Consider the following 18,120-nt stretch of genomic DNA (forward strand, 5'->3'; position numbering starts at 1 on the left):
GTGTGATGGATCCTTACATTCACATACAACGGGTGTAAGACAGATTTACACACGCGAAACACTTAGGTTGACTTGACGAGCCTAGCATGTATAGACATGGCCTCGGAACACAAGAGACCGAAAGGTCGAGCATGAGTCGTATAGTAGATACGATCAACATGAAGATGTTCACCGATGATGACTAGTCCGTCTCACGTGATGATCGGACACGGCCTAGTTGACTCGGATCATGTAATCACTTAGATGACTAGAGGGATGTCTATCTGAGTGGGAGTTCATAAGATGAACTTAATTATCCTTAACATAGTCAAAAGACCCTTTGCAAATTATGTCATAATCTCGCGCTTTAGTTCCACTGTTTAGATATGTTCCTAGAGAAAATATAGTTGAAAGTTGACAGTAGCGTTTATGCGGACAGTAGAAAGCTTATGTCCTTAATGCACCGCTCAGTGTGCTAAACCCCAAACGTCGTTTGTGGATGTTGTGAATATCGGACATACATGTTTTGATAACTACGTGATAGTTCAGTTAAACGGTTTAGAGTTGAGGCACCAAAGACGTTTTCAAAATGTAGCGGAACATATGAGATGTTTCGAGGGCTGAAATTGGGATTTCAGGCTCGTGCCCACATCAAGAGGTATAAGACCTCCGACAATTTTCTTAGCCTGCAAACTAAGGGAGAAAAGCTCAATCGTTGAGCTTGTGCTCAGATTGTCTGAGTGCAACAATCACTTAAATCGAGTGGGAGTTGATCTTCCAGATGAGATAGTGATGTTTCTCCAAAGTCATTGCCACCAAGCTGCTAGAGCTTCGTGATGAACTATAACATATCAAGGATAGAGATGATGATCCTTGAGGTATTCGCGTTGTTTGACATCGCGAAAGTAGAAATCAAGAAGGAGCATCAATTGTTGATGGTTGGTGAAACCACTAGTTTCAAAAGGGGGCAAGGGCAAGAAGGGATACTTCATGAAACAGCAAATCAGCTGCTACTCTAATGAAGAAACCCAAGGTTGAACCCAAACCCGAGACTAAGTGCTTCTGTAATAAGGGGAACAACCACTGGAGCAGAATTACCCTAGGTACTTGGTAGATGAGAAGGCTGGCAAAGTCGATAGAAGTATATTGGATATACATTATGTTAATATGTACTTTACTAGTACTCCTAGTAGCACCAGGGTATTAAGATACCGGTTCGGTTGCTAAGTGTTAGTAACTCGAAATAAAAGAGCTACGGGATAAACGGAGACTAGCTAAAGGTGAGCTGACGATACGTGTTGGAAGTGTTTCCAAGTTTGATGTGATCAAACATCGCACGCTCCCTCTACCATCAAGATTAGTATTAAACCTGAATAATTGTCATTTGGTGTTTGCGTTGAGCATAGACATGATTGGATTATGTCTATCGCAATACGGTTATTCATTTAAGGAGAATAATGGTTACTCTATTTATTTGAATAATACCTTCAATGGTCTTGCACCTAAAGGAATGGTTTATTGAATCTCGATCATAGTGATACATATTTTCATGCCAAAATTATAAGATAGTAATGATATTGCCACTTACTTGTGGCACTGCCATGTAAGTCATATTGGTATAAAACGCATGAAGAAGCTCCATGTTGATGGATCTTTGGACTCACTCATTTTTGAAAAGTTTGAGACATGCGAACCATGTCTATTGGTGCATACGCATGAAGAAACTCCATGCAGATGGATCGTTTAGACTCACTTGATTTTGAATCACTTGAGATATGCAAATCATACCACATGGACAAGATGACTGAAAAGCCTCAGTTTCTGTAAGATGGAACTAGATAGCAACTTGTTGGAAGTAACACATTTTGATGTGTGCTGTCCAATGAGTGCTGAGGCATGCAGTGAATATCATTATGTTCTTACTTCACAGATGATTCGAGTAGATGTTGAGTATATTTACTTGATGAAACACAAGTATGAATTATTGAATGGTTCAAGTAATTTCAGAGTGAAGTTTAAGATCTTCGTGACAAGAGGATAGAATGTCTATGATATGATCATAGAGATGAATATCTGAGCTACGAGTTTTGGCACACAATTAAGACATTGTGGAAATTGTTTCACAATTAATACCGCCTGGAACACCATAGTGTGATGGTGTATCCAAACATCATAGTAGCACCCTTGATGTCTCTTATCAAATTATCACTATCGTTCATGGGTTAGGCATTAGAGACAACCGCACTCACTTTAATAGGGTACCACGTAATTCCGTTGAGACGACACCGTTTGGAGAAACCTAAGTTGTCGTTTCTTAAAAGTTTGGGGCTGCGACGCTTATGTGAAAAAGTTTCAGGTTGATAAGCTCGAACCCAAAGCGGATAAAATGCATCTTCATAGGACACCCAAAACAGTTGGGTATACCTCCTAATTCAGATCCGAAAGCAATAGGGATTGTTTCTTGAATCGGGTCCTTTCTCGAGGAAAGGTTTCTCTCGAAAGAATTGAGTGGGAGGATGGTGGAGACTTGATGAGGTTATTGAACCATCACTTCAACCAGTGTGTATCAGGGCATAGGAAGTTGTTCCTGTGGCACCTACACCAATTGAAGTGGAAGCTTATGATAGTGATCATGAAGTTTCGGATCAAGTCACTACCGTACCTCGTAGGGTGACAAGGATACGTACTACTTCAGAGTGGTACAGTAATCCTGTCTTGAAGGTCATGTTGCTAGACAACAATGAACCTACGAGCTATGGAGAAGCGATTGTGGGCCCAAATTCCGACAAATGGTTAGAAGCCATGAAATCTGAGATAGGATCCATGTATCAGAACAAAGCATGGACTTTGGTGGACTTGCCCAATGATCGGCAAGCCATTGAGATAAATGGATCTTTAAGAAGAAGATGAACGTCGATGGTAATGTCACCATCTATGAAGCTCGACTTGTGGCAAACAGTTTTTCACAAGTTCAAGGAGTTGACTACGATGAGATTTTCTCATCCATAGCGATGCTTAAGTCCGTCAGAATCATGTTAGCATTAGCTACATTTATGAAATCTGGCAAATGGATGTCAAAAACAAGTTTTCTTACCAGTTTTCGTAAGGAAAGGTTAGATGTGATACAATCAGAAAGGTTTTGTCGATCCTAAGGATGCTAAAAGGTATGCTAGCTCCAGCGATCCTTCCATGGACTAGAGTAAGCATCTCGGAGTTGGAATATACGCTTTGATGAGATGATCAAAGATTTTGGATTTATACAAAGTTTATGAGAAACTTGTATTTCCAAAGAAGTGAGTGGGAGCACTATAGAATTTCTGATAAGTATATGTTGTAAACATATTGTTGATCAGAAATGATGTAGAATTTCTAGAAAGCATATAGGGTTATTTGAAAAAATGCTTTTCAATAAGAAACCTAGATCAAGCTACTTGAACATTGAGCATCAAAATCTATGAGGATGGATCAAAATGCTTAATAATACTTTCAAATGAGCATATACCTTGACATGATCTTGAAGGTGTTCAAGATGGATCAGTCAAAGAAGGAGTTCTTGCCTGAGATGTAAGGTATGAAGTTAAGACTTAAAGCTCGACCACGGCAGAAAAGAGAGAAAGGACGAAGGTCGTCCCCTATGCTTTAGACGTATGCTCTACAGTATGCTATGCTAAGTACCGCACCTGATGTCTGCCTTGCTACATACCTGGTAACAGGGTACAAAGGTGATCAAGGAGTGGATCACTAGATAGCGGTCAAAGTTATCCTTAGAGGAATAAGGATATGTTTCTCGATTATGGAGGTGATAAAGAGTTCGATGTAAAGGGTTACGTCGATGCAAGCTTTAACACCTATCCGAATGACTCTGAGTAGCAAAACGGATACGTATAGTGGAGAAACCATTTGGAATAGCTCCAAGTGGAGCGTGGAAGCAGCATTTACAATATGACATAGATAATTACGAAGTACGTACAGATCTGAATGTTGCAGACCCGTTGACTAAATCCTCTCTCACAAGCAGAACATGATCAAACCCCAGAACTCATTGAGTCTTAATCACATGATGATGTGAACTAGTTTAGTGACACTAATAAACTCTTTGGATGTTGGTCACATGGTGATGTGACCTGTGAGTCTTAATCACATGGCGATGTGAACTAGATTATTGACTGTAGTGCAAGTGGGAGACTGTTGGAAATATGCCCTAGAGGCAATAATAAAGAAGTTATTATTATATTTCCTTGTTCACGATAATTGTTTATTATCGATGATATAATTGTATTGATAGGAAACTCAGATACATGTGTGGATACATAGACAACACCATGTCCCTTGTAAGCCTCTAGTTGACTAGCTCGTTGATCAATAGATGGTTACAGTTTCTTGACCATGGACATTGGATGTCGTTGATAACGGGATCACATCATTAGGAGAATGATGTGATGGACAAGACCCAATCCTAAGCCTAGCACAAAGATCGTGTAGTTCGTATGCTAAAGCTTTTCTAATGTCAAGTATCATTTCCTTAGACCATGAGATTATGCAACTCCCGGATACCGTAGGAATGCTTTGGGTGTACCAAACGTCACAACGTATCTGGGTGGATATAAAGGTGCACTACAGGTATCTCCGAAAGTGTCTGTTGGGTTGGCACAAATCGAGACTGGGATTTGTCACTCCGGTTAACGGACAGGTATCTCTGGGCCCACTCGGTAGGACATCATCATAATGTGCAGAATGTGACCAGGGGGTTGATCACGGGATGATGTGTTACGGAACGAGTAAAGAGACTTGCCGGTAACGAGACTGAACAAGGTATCGGCATACCGACGATCGAATCTCGGGCAAAGTACAATACCGCTAGACAAAGGGAATTGTATACGGGATCGATTGAGTCCTTGACATCGTGGTTTATCCGATGAGATCATCGTGGAACATGTGGGAGCCAACATGGGTATCCAGATCCTACTGCTGGTTATTGACCGGAGAATGTCTCGGTCATGTCTGCATGGTTCCCGAACCCGTAGGGTCTACACACTTAAGGTTCGATGACGCTAGGGTTATAAAGGAAGTTTGTATGTGGTTACTGAATGTTGTTCGGAGTCCCGGATGAGATCCCGGACATCACGAGGAGTTCTGGAATGGTCCGGAGGTAAAGATTTATATATGGGAAGTCCTGTTTTGGTCACCGGAAAAGTTTCGGGTTTTATCGGTAACGTACCGGGACCACCGGGAGGGTCCCGGGGTTCCACCAAGTGGGGCCACCGGCCCCGGAGGCTCGCATGGGCCTAGAGTGGAAAGGGACCAGCCCCAGAGTGGGCTGGTGCGCCTCCCACGCTTGCCCAAGGCGCAGCTAGGAGGGGAGAGGGGAAACCCTAGGCGCAGATGGGCCTATAGGCCCACCCTAGGGCGCGCCCCCTCTCTCCCCCTTTTGGCCGCCCCCTCCAAGTCCCATCTAGGGCTGGCCGCCGCCCCCTAGGGGTGGAAACCTAGGTGGGGGCGCATCCCCCTCTCCCCCTATATATAGTGGAGGCATTGGAGCAGCCCAACTCATGAGTTTCTTCTCCTGTTGGCGCAGCCCTACCTCTCTTTCTCCTCATATCTCGTGGTGCTTGGCGAAGCCCTGCTGGACTACCACACTCCTCCATCACCACCACGCCGTTGTGCTGCTGCTGGATGGAGTCTTCCTCAACCTCTCCCTCTCTCCTTGCTGGATCAAGGCGTGGGAGACGTCACCGGGCTGTACGTGTGTTGAACGCGGAGGTGCCGTCCGTTCGGCACTAGGATCTCTGGTGATTTGGATCACGACGAGTACGGCTCCTTCAACCCCGTTCTCTTGAACGCTTCCGCTTAGCGATCTACAAGGGTATGTAGATGCACTCTCCTTCCCCTCGTTGCTGGTTTCTCCATAGATAGATCTTGGTGACACATAGGAAAATTTTGAATTTCTGCTACGTTCCCCAACACCTTCATGGGTGGAGCTCTCCGTGGACTCGCGCAACCGTTACCCTTTGTGGGTTGAAGTCTCCATCAAGGTGGATGTACGATAGCACCACCTATCAGAACCACGGCTCAAAAATCTCCGTGTCTCCAAATTGCGTTTGCACACTCCAATCCCATCGCATTACATTCTTGCAATTTGCATGATTTAGTTTCTGCTGCTCATATACTCTTTGCATGCTTGCTTGATATGTATTGTGAATGTTAAAAATGTGCCAAAACTCCACTTCAACTTAAAGAAATTAAAAACTACAACTTTTTCTTGCTTAGAGTCTATTCACCCCCCTCTAGACACCTCTTCTTGATCCTTTCATGATGTCATGCCTGTGCTGCCGCCGCTGCCTCCTACGCAGGCTACACCCAAGGTTGGATCTTCATTTTCTTGTCCTTCCGTTCGCTTGAAGCCCGGCAACCACCCTACAACGAGGGCGCGAGGAAGTGCCGTGTCGGTCTTTCCAACAGCGGCTAGGTCAGGAGAAAACCAGACTGGAGGCTGGAGCGAGCGAATTGGGATTTTTCCTATTGTCGATCAATATGGGAGGCACTCATTTGGGCTGCGAGCCTGCTATAGGGCCTGACTTGCACTTATGTTATTGGCCCATCCAAATTGAAACATTTTTCTTCATTTTTACATTGCCTACGCATGCGTTGGGACAAACAAAACTAGCCTGGGCCAACCTAGACGACTCAAACTAGGTGCACACTTTCCAGCCACCCAAGGCGGCCGCCTATACCAGCCCCTATGGTGGTGTCACCCCTTTTTGCGTGTATGATTGTGGTAGTGAAAAATATTCCGGTGGCGCTTTTGATTTACCAATAGAATGGTTGAATTGCTTGTTTCTATGAACTGAGTTCGCTAATAATGTGAAGGATGCCGGTCTTTTCATCCTATTGTAGATTGCTTAGATCTCAATATGCCAAATGTAATCACATGAAATATACAATAAAAGCCAGTGTGATGTGTGTGGCAACAACTAGTCTGACTACACGTCCTCATACAACATATCAAGGATGCACCATCTTACCAGATTAACCTTTCAGATTACCAATGCAGTGTGGGAAGAAAGAAGTATTGGGACTGCGTATCCAAGCAATTGATGCCATGGACTCCTTCGTAGAACCTTGTAAGCAAAAAATAAGTCGCAGTGTGCCTGTATAAAGAGCTAGCATAAGTTCAGTTACCTTCTTCTCGGAATTTTAGTTAGCCAGTTATTGCAAAATTGTTCAATTACGTTGCTTGGCTTAATTTAGTTTGCTACTGATTACATAATGACATAGCCTTTTAATCCTATTTTAGACTGCGCCTATCTATGTGTTTGATACTTACTGTTAAGAATTACCAGTTTGCCTGATCTTAAATAGCTACTTAAGCACGTAGATAGCTGGTCATATGTACTTCTAGGGTGTAGCAGAATTCATGTGTAATTTACGTTCTGATACCCTGTTTGTTTAAATGGTTTGCTGTTATCACTTGTCGCACTAGTAATGTTCGCATGTTCATAGATAGACAACTGCCAGGTTTATATGAGGGACACTGTCTTTTTAACTTATATATGTGTTGGAATCATTTTCTTACATCAAAGAAATTTACAGATGTCTGTGTTGCTGGTAAATGGTACCGACTTGTTACTTTAATACGTTGCCAAGAACTTGTTAGCTTTACTAGTTCATGTGTAATTAAATACGTTGCCAAAACTGGTTAGTTTTACTAGTTTGATGTTAGTTTCTTATGGCTCTTGCAAAACTTTATTTATTGATTGCTAACATTCAAGTTGCAGGATCCAACTGAAACTCCGTTGGCACAACATGTATGTTTTAAGAATTTTCCTTGTTTACGTGGTTTGCTGCTGTGACTTGTTGCTGTAATCATCTTACCAACTTCAAGTTGTCAGGATCCAATTGGAAGTCCAATTTCATAGCAGGTACATTTTTAAAAATATATTTGTGTAATAGGTTTGCTGCTGTAACTTGTTGCTCTAATCAAGTTACTGACTACTCAACTTTTCAGGATCCAAGAGAAACTCCAATGCCACAACAAGTTCCTTTTGCAAAACTTGTTTGTTTAACTGCTTAGCTGCTGCAACCGGTTTCTCTAATTACGTTACTGGCTACTCAACTTTTCAAAATCCGAGAGAAACTCCAATGCCACAACAGGTACTGTCATGGAATTGTCACGACAGATGTCCTAGTGAAAGGACTTAGTCGTGGAGCCATCGCAACTTGGAAGCTTAAAAGGGTTTAAACGGGACAAAGGACACAGGAGTTTCTACTGGTTTGGCCCCTTGCGGTGAAGGCAATGGCTTAATCCAGTTTGAGGTGGGATTGCTTATGTCTCGATTACCAAGGAGCAAATCCGCTTGACCTAGTTCTCGATCTGATGTTACTTATCTTGAACCGCCATTGGGTCGTCCCTTTATATATCAAGGTCGACGCCCAGCGGCTCACGGAGTCCCGTCCGGCTCATAAATAGTGTCCAGCTCAGTCTCTCTCTATTCCTGCCTTACAATACAAGTTGTATACATATGTCGGTTTATCTCTACGGGCCTTAAGTCGCCTTTGGGATTTGGGCCCTTAACTGAATTGCCATCTTCAAGCATCCTCTTGGGCTTCATGAATCGTCATAGGTATAACCCGGATCCTTTTGGGCGGGTCATAACTAATAGTTATATCCCCAACATTAGGCCCCAGATTGATTTGAACTAGTTCATGTCAATCTTCAACACTTAGAAAAAATCTTCTGCTCTTCATTTGTACGAGGGTTTTGTAACCCGCCATGACGTCATCCTCTGGATCTGTGGTAACCCGCCATGATGTCATCTGTCTTTAATTCACACTTTGTCCAACATATCTCAATGGATCCTTATCTTAATGACCATCCTGAGAATCGAGACGTCCCAGTAGCTGGATAACCATATTTTCGGCCTCCTCATTTTTCGCGCCCACTTATCAGTCTTTCCCTTATAAATAGGCATGACTGGTCTTTCTTCATTCTCCCCCTTTCCATCGTCTTCTTTCTCTCGCGACCTTCTGCCACTCGAGCTCTGCCGCCACTGCAGTGTGCACCTCGTCCTCGTCCCAGGCTGCTACATCACCCTGAACCGAACCAGAGAACGGCGGCGACCCTCCGCAGTAGATCTGCACCTGTAAGTTTCTGCCTTCCCGCACCTTAGATCCGCATTATGGTTTCTGCCTGTTCTTTGTGTTCTTCACGGTTTCTTGGTAGTTACTCCACCGCAGACTCTTTTGATCCAAAAGTAATATAGAACTCATGCGGTGGTTGTTCTCCTTCCACTTTTGATACTAGCGGATCCCCTTTTTCTGTAAAGAGACCTCATTAGAACTCATGAACTCATCTGTATTGTTTTTTTAGGTCTAGACTATTTCCTTTTTCTGAGCATCCGTTGATCCAAAATAATGATTGCAATCTGTGAAACTTGTTTGTATGAGACTTAGCCAAACATCTGTGTTTTGATAGATCCACCTAGCCATGGCGGCTCTAATAACTGACTTAAATTGCCATGCTAAATAGATAACATCAACCACTTATGGCGGCTTAAGCAACTTGACTGCTCATGGTGGTTTAAATAACCTGATATAATTAGCCATATACCATTAGGCCCCTTCATAAGCTGCCATTTTGAATATGTACAACAACCCTTTCTCTCTGGCTTAAATTTGAACCGCCAATTTTTCTCTTTGTTAGGCTTCTTTCTTCACAATGCCGCCCAAAACAAGCACTTCATGCAACTGGGGCCCATCCATCGTCACTGAAGGAAGTCATGTCATACCGCGCTCCTGATCCAACAGAAGAAAAACCTTAGCCCAAAGAAGGGGAAGTCGTCGTTTTCACTGATCACGTGATCCGGGGCTTTTCGCCACCCCGCTCAAAATTCTTGAGAGATGTTCTGCACTTCTTCGACCTCCATCCTCAAGACATCGGACCCAATTCCGTGTCTAATATTTGCAACTTTCAAGTGTTCTGTGAGGTATATCTTGAAGAAGAGCCCAGCTTGCTACTCCTTAGAGAGTTGTTTTATTTGAACCGCCAGAACGAATATGCCAACGGACCTAGTTTGGAGCTCGGCGGGGTCTCAATCCAATGACGGAGAGATGCCATTTTTCCTTATGCGAATCCACAAAGTCACCCAAAGACTGGAACCAGACATGGTTCTACTACCAAGATACTTCTCCGGCTGATGAGAACCCTCTGCCCGGCTTTTGTGCCCTGCACCTTGATTCTAATCATCCTCTTCCGGATAAGTTGTCAGCCGCTGATCGCCAGAAACTCACCCCCAGCATGGCTAAAGTCACGGCTCTTTTGGGGAACGGTTTAAACGGTATTGACTTGGTCCGGGTTTGGGTTGCCTGGCGGATCATTCCATTGAGCCGCCGCTGCGGTTTGACGTGCACCTACACTGGTGAGAAGAATGACCCTCTGTGGCACAGCCCTGACGATTTACTTGAAGATGTCATTAATGACATGACAAAGTCACACTTGAATGATAGCCTAGCAGACTATGGCAAGGTCGTCTTAAGCCCTTTCTGCAAAGCTAACCCGGCTCCAGCGGTAAGCCGCCAAACTGAGTATATTACCTTCATCCTTGATGTTTTGTCTTTACTTAAACTTTTGCTGACTTTCACAGGCTGACGACAAATTTTGGAAGACAAAGTATGATCATGAGGCTGCGAAGAGAGCCAGGAAGGCCAAGAGAGCCGCCAGGAAAGCCGCCGCCAAGAAGAAAGGAAAGAAGACCTGCGCCTCTGACTTGCTTCGACTAGAAGATACCTCTGAGTCAGAGGTAGCTCTTGACTCTCTTGGCTCCTTTTTTAACCACTGATAACCCACAAGTGTAGGGGATCAATTGTAGCCTCTTTCGATAAGTAAGAGTGTCGAACCCAACGAGGAGCTAAAGGTAGAACAAATATTCCCTCAAGTTCTATCGACCACCGATACAACTCTATGCATGCTTGACGTTCGCTTTACCTAGAACAAGTATGAAACTAGAAGTACTTTGTAGGTGTTGTTGGATAGGTTTGCAAGATAATAAAGAGCACGTAAATAAAAATTAGGGGCTGTTTAGATAAAGAGGCAATAAAGTAAATATACCGAGTGTGGAAAAGTGGTGGTAAGAGTTGTGAAATTGTCCCTAAGCAATTGACTACTTTACTATACCGATAACAAGTTTTATGTGGGAGAGGCATAAGCTAACATACTTTATCTTCTTGGATCATATGCACTTACGATTGGAACTCTAGAAAGCATCCGCAACTACTAAATAACATTAAGGTAAAACCCAACCATAGCATTAAAGATCAAGTCCCATTTATCCCATACGCCACAACCCCCTTACTCGGGTTTATGCTTCTGTCACTCAAGCAACCCACTATAAACGAATCATGAACGTATTGCAACACCCTACAGCGGGAATCCCTCACGCTTGCACGACATGGAGGGCACAACAGGACAGCAACATAACCACAAGAAAATTAAACCAATCATAGCAATTCATCAATCACCGGTAGGACAACAAAAATCTACTCAGACATCATAGGATGGCAACACATCATTGGATAATAATATGAAGCATAAAGCACCATGTTCAAGTAGAGGGTACAGCGGGTTGCGGGAGGGTGGAACACTGAATATAGATGGGGAAGGTGATGGAGATGTTGGTGAAGATGGCGGAGGTGTTGGTGAAGATCGCGGTGATGATGATGGCCCCCGGCGGTGCTCCGGTGCCACCAGAAGCAAGTGGGAGAGAGCCCCCCTTCTTCTTCTTCTTCCTTGACTTCCTCCCTAGATGAGAGAAGGGTTTTCCCTCTGGTCCATGGTCTCCATGGTGTGGGAGGGGTAAGATACCCTCTGAGATTGGATCTGTCTCTCTGTCTCTCTCTGTTTCTGCGCTCTCGTGTTCTGCCCTTTCACCGTTTCTTTTATATGCGGAGATCCATAACTCCGATTAGATTGAAACCTTCGCCCAGATTTTTCTCCGAAAATTAGCTTTCTTGCGGCAAAATAAGAGCATCAACCGCCTTATGGGGTGCCCACAAGGATCAGGGGCGCGCCCCCTTCCTCGTGGACCCCTCGGGCACCGTCTCGCTTTGATTTTTCTCCCAGAAAATCACAAATATTCGAAAAATATTCTTTGTCCGTTTTTATCCCGTTTGGACTCTGTTTGATATGGGCTTTCTGCGAAACATAAAACATGCAACAAACAGGAACTGGCATTGGGCACTAGATCAATATGTTAGTCCCACAAATAGTATAAAAAGTTGCCAAAAGTATATGAAAGTTGTAGAATATTTGCATGGAACAATCAAAAATTATAGATACGACGGAGACGGATCAACCACCTTATTGACACCGATTATCATCAAGAGGACACGAGAACGAGTCATGGAGCAGATGAAGAGGTAACTATTATTTCCTCCGACTCTGAGCCTTTGCCAAGACAGAAAATCCGAAGAGTAACCCGGAAAGTAAGATTTTCACATCCCTTAGCTTATCAAGATCCTCAATTTCTTTTGAAGCGAGAGATTCATGAGAGCCGGAGGCAGAACCAGACCAGCAAGGACACGGAGCTCTCCTCCGGCTTACCAAATACGCCAAGGAAGCGTCGGAATGAGGTCACCTCCGACTTAAATCCCTTTTATCCTTCGGGGGGTCTCACTCATCAACCACTCAACTCTTCTGACTCAAATTATCAGGAAACTTCACCTTCCTTCGGCGACTCAAACTAGTCCAACTTGCCGGCTTTTAAGACCACTCTAGGGTAATGATGTTTTACTTATCCTGTATTCATTTCAATTCTTTATATTTGTACTGATCTTTTTTGATCTTATGCAGCGGAAAAGCAAAGCCTCGCAAGAGGGTGAAGAAGAACAAGCCGGCCGAAGAGCCAATCTTCAAAGAGCTGGAACTCCAGATGGTCGCGCCTGAGGCCTCTATTCCTGAGCCGCCGCTGGAACCGGCGCATGATACACCAACGTCAACTACTGGCCCACCTGCTGATCAAGCCGCCGACGGCTCTGAAAATCCTGAAGTTTCTAGCCCGGTCAAGACAGACGACCCACAAGATGCTGATGTTGAAATTACCAAGACCGGCTATATTGAGCCGGGGAGATCTACTATGCTAGCCAAGTGTTCTTCTAAGGAAGAGCACCTAGAACGCCATAAGGTCAGATTTGACATTGCTGATTATACTCACATGAGCATTGGAGAAGTTTTTTCTGGCTATCTTAGCCATGTGCACAGTAGCCGTGACCTCGAAGTTGATATGGTGAAGCAAATGCACCAGAAATTTGAGGTATAAACTGTTCCCTTCACTGAATTATCCTTACTATGCCAGCCCCCAAGTCTATTGCTTATGATGAATATGTTGTAGACTTAGAAGAAAGGTATAAGTATTAGTAATATCCTTTGGTCAAACCTGTGAAAATCCGGCTTAATTCGTAGTCCCCAAGGGCTGGTTTAATCAAAATGAATGAGCCGGTCCTTCACATGCTTGTGTAGAATATAGTATTTGTACAGATTTAACAGCCATATGCATTAGCCCCCAAGTGCCAAGTACTCTTGCTTGCAAAGTGCTTGGGACTTACTCTAATGAACCGCCACTTAGATAGAATCCTTTGGTAGACATTAGCCCCCAAGTGCCAAGTGTTGTTGCTTACAAAAGGCTTGGGACTTAATATTGTATGATGATATTCATAATTTTGACCCGGTATTTGTACAGGCCACCACTATGCAACTTCAATCAGAACTATCTGACTTGAAGAACCGCCTAGAGGCACAGGAGACTAAAACCCAAAGAGCCAATTCCAAATTTGAATTCAGTGTGTCTGAACAAGAGAAGTTGAAAAAAGACTTTGAAGTGGAGAAAAAGGCCTGGGCTGAGGAAAAGATCGCCTTGACCAATCGAGCTGAGAAAACAGAGGCGACTCTTGAAGATGGTCTCAGCAATCTTTGGTAAGTCGCCCTGCAAGTTCCAAATATTTGAATCTTTCTAGTGATCATATGAATTGTCATTAACTCGCGTGACATTGCTATGCAGGCCCCAGGAGCACAAATCTCAATCAGGACATGCTGGTGAAGCTGAAGGCTGTTTACGCGCTCGTGGAACAACTTTACACTGGATCTCAGTGTGCCTTAGCCACAGTTGCCCTGTCAAACAAAGTCCCCACACTCCTGGTGGATGTGCTAAAGAAGCTTTCTATGCTGCCCCAGCGATTCAATGAATTAAGATGATCGTCTGCGAGAGCCGGAGCCGTGGCTGCCATAAGCCGGGCCAAAGCTTGGCTACCGGAATTAGACCCGGCCGACACCGCCATTGGGTATCAAAGCCTTAAGGAGGATGGCACTTCATTTGAACAAGAGGACTTTGCCGCTTGTGTGAAAGAAATACGTCCTGTGGCCACCCTGATTGCTGATGAGGCAGATCTCACCAGGTACCAGTCGGGTTATGGCGCGGAGAATCGGAGGATGCCAACGCTGCATTATAAAGTGACCAGCCGGATCCCACTAATACGTAAGCATACCTTCGCCCCTGAAGTTGACCCGGTCAAACTAATTGATGATGAAGCTGAATTTGAAGCTTTGAATGGCATTGACTAGTCATCATCAACCTTCCAGGATAGGGAACAGGACGAAGGAGCGGAGAGGGTTGATCCGGAAGCTTCAGGTCAACAAGAGAATTGATCCACCGGGCGGCTCATATTTGTAACCTGCTGGAAAACAATTTACTCATTTGGACTCAGGGAGTCATGTAATAGGGTAGAAATGACTTTTGCGTTGTCGTATGCTGGCGACTTATCGTACAAAACCAAGCCGGGTTAAATTTAAACCACACTTATACTTAGATCTGAACAAAAAAGTCTCAAGACAAAACCAAAGATTGTTTTCAAAAAACTTAAGCCAAATAGGAAAAACAAATCGAGGCTTCTGATTCGAATATGATCAGTAAACCGGATCAAATGGGTTAAGCTAGAATTCGAATACCATCATGTATCCCCCAGTGGCTTTAGGGTTGTGCCGATCAAGAGGGTACCGACAGCTGTGTTCTCTTTGGTTCGAATACGACCTATGTTTGAACAGGAAGCCCCCAAATGACCTTGAGAGTTTTTTAACGACTCTGATTCAAATATGATGAAAGTTGGACCCAAAAGGGGTTAAGCTATGATTCGAATACGATCAAGAAGCCCCCTAGTGAGTTTGGCATTGTGCCGATCAAGAGGGTACCGACAGCTATGTTCTCTTTGGTTCGAATATGACCTATGTTTGAATAGGAAGCCCCCTAGTGATCATGAGGTTTAATGGCTAGATTCGAATACGATCATGAGTCGGACCAAGAGGGTTAAGCTAGATTCAAATACGATCAGCCCCCAATTGGTCGTTTGAAATTATGATGATGAAGATATATGATCATTGAGGATGAAAAGGACAGAGGTCCTGCTTTATTACTTATCATAATATATACATCATCAAAATATGTACATCATGAGAGACGGTGGCTCAAGTGTAGTAAGGCCGAAGATGAGCGATATTCCACGGCCGGCGGGTCTCTTCCTCCGACTTATGTGAGTCCTTGTGCTCTCGAACATTGATAAGGTAGTATGACCCATTGTTCAAGTTCTTGCTGACCACAAAGGGCCCTTCCCAAGGTGGGGATAACTTGTGTGCATCAGTTTGATCCAGGATGAGACGGAGCACCAAATCACCTTCTTGAAAGGTTCTGGACTTAACCCAACGGCTGTGATAACGGCGCAGGTCCTGCTGGTAAATCGCCGAGCGGGTTGCTGTCAACTCACGCTTTTCATCTAACAGATCGAGTGCATCCTAACGCGCTTGTTCATTATCAGCCTCAATGTAAGTTGCCACACGGGGCGAACATGACGGATGTCACTAGGGAGAACCGCCTCGGCTCTGTAAACCATGAAGAAAGGCGTATAACCCATAGACATGTTGGGGGTAGTATTGATGCTCCATATCACAAAAGGTAACTCCTCCACCCAACAACCCGACGTCCGTTGCAAAGGAACCATAAGCCAGGGCTTGATGCCTTTCAAGATTTCCTGATTGGCTCTTTCAGCTTGACCATTGGATTGGGGGTGAGCTACTGATGAAACATCAAGCCGAATATGCTCACATTGACAAAACTCCTCCATGGCACCTTTGGACAGATTAGTACCATTGTCAGTTATAATGCTATGTGGAAAGCCAAAACGAAAGGTCACCTTTTACATGAATTGAACCGCCGTGGCTGCATCACACTTACTAACTGGCTCTGCCTCAACCCACTTTGTGAATTTGTCAACCGCCACCAAGAGGTGGGTCTTTTTATCTTTGGACCTTTTGAAAGGCCCAACCATGTCGAGTCCCCAGACTACAAACGGCCAAGTAATTGGAATCATCCTCAACTCTTGAGCCGGCACGTGAGCTCGTCTTGAGAATTTTTGACAACCGTCACATTTATTGACCAGATCCTCCGCATCAACGTGAGTCGTCAGCCAATAAAATCCATGAAGAAAAGCCTTGGCCACAAGGGACTTTGAACTGGCATGATGGCCACAATCTCCTTCATGAATCTCAAGAACAATTTCTTGACCTTCCTCTGGAGAGACACAACTCTGAAACGCCCCAGTGACACTGCGATGATGCAACTCGCCATTGGCAATTGTCATGGACTTAGACCGCCGGGTTATCTGCATGGTTAAGGTTTCATCCTCAGGCAACTTGCCCCGGGTCATGTAAGCCAAATATGGCACTGTCCAATCTGGGATGACGTGAAGAGGCGCCACCAATTGTGCTTCCGGGTCAGGAATAGTGTCACGCCCAATATGCGACCCAATCCAAAAGGAACTCGAAGGTCCCACCAAGGATAGACCCGCATATTGCAACGCTTTTGCAAGGTGGATATCATTACATCAACATTACATAATAGATAGGGATACATACAAGAGGCATACAATGCCACACGAATACAACATCATCATACATAAGAGCACCATCCGACTACGGATGAAACACAAACAGAAACTCAAACGACATCCACCCTGCTAGCCCAGGCTGCCGACCTGGAACCTATCCCCTGATCGAAGAAGAAGCAGAAGAAGAACTCCAAAACAAGCATACATCACTCTCGCGTCATGACCATCGCATAACCTGTACCTGCAACTGTTGTTGTAGTAATCTGTGAGCCACGAGGACTCAGCAATCCCATTACCATGGGTATCAAGACTAGCAAAGCTTAATAGGTAAGGAAGGGGTAAAGTGGCGAGGTTGCAGCAGCGACTAAGCATGATATGGTGGCTAACATACACAAATAAGAGCGAGAAGAGAGCAAGCAGAACGGTCGTGAAGCTAGCAATGATCAAGAGGTGATCCTGAACTCCTACTTACGTCAAACATAACCCAGAAACCGTGTTCACTTCCCGGACTCCGCCGAAAAGAGACCATCATGGCTACACACACGGTTGATGCGTTTTAATTCGGATCTGGCGTCAAGTTGTCTACAACCGGACATTAACAAATTCCCATCTTCCTATAACCACAGGCACGGCTTTCGAAAGTTTATACCCTGCAGGGGTGTCCCAACTTAGCCCATGATAAGCTCTCGCGATCAACGAAGGATATACCTTCTCCCAGGAAGACCCGATCAGACTCGGAATCCCGGTTTACAAGACATTTCGACAATGGTAAAACAAGACCATCAAAGCCGCCCGATGCGCCGACAATCTCGATAGGAGCTGCACATATCTCGTTCTCAGGGCAACACCGAATAGGTCAACCTATGAGTAAAACCAACCCTCGAGTTGCCCCGAGGTGGCCCCGCAGTCTGCCCGGTTCAGACCAACACTTAGACAAGCACTGGCCCGGGGGGGGTGGGGCTAAAATAAAGATGACCCTCGAGAGAGCGACTCCCAAGGGAAAAGTAGGTGGTGGTGAGCAAATGGTAAAACCAAGGTTGGGCCTTGCTGGAGGAGTTTTATTCAAAGCGAACTGTCAAGGGGGCCCATAAATCACTCGACCGCGTAAGGAACGCAAAATCCGGGAACATAACACCGGTATGACGGAAACTAGGGCGGCAAGAGTTGAACAAAACACTAGGCATAAGGCCGAGTCTTCCACCCTTTACCAAGTATATAGAT

The sequence above is a fragment of the Triticum dicoccoides genome, chromosome 5B (assembly GCF_002162155.2).
Source record: "Triticum dicoccoides isolate Atlit2015 ecotype Zavitan chromosome 5B, WEW_v2.0, whole genome shotgun sequence".
Taxonomy (NCBI): domain Eukaryota; kingdom Viridiplantae; phylum Streptophyta; class Magnoliopsida; order Poales; family Poaceae; genus Triticum; species Triticum dicoccoides.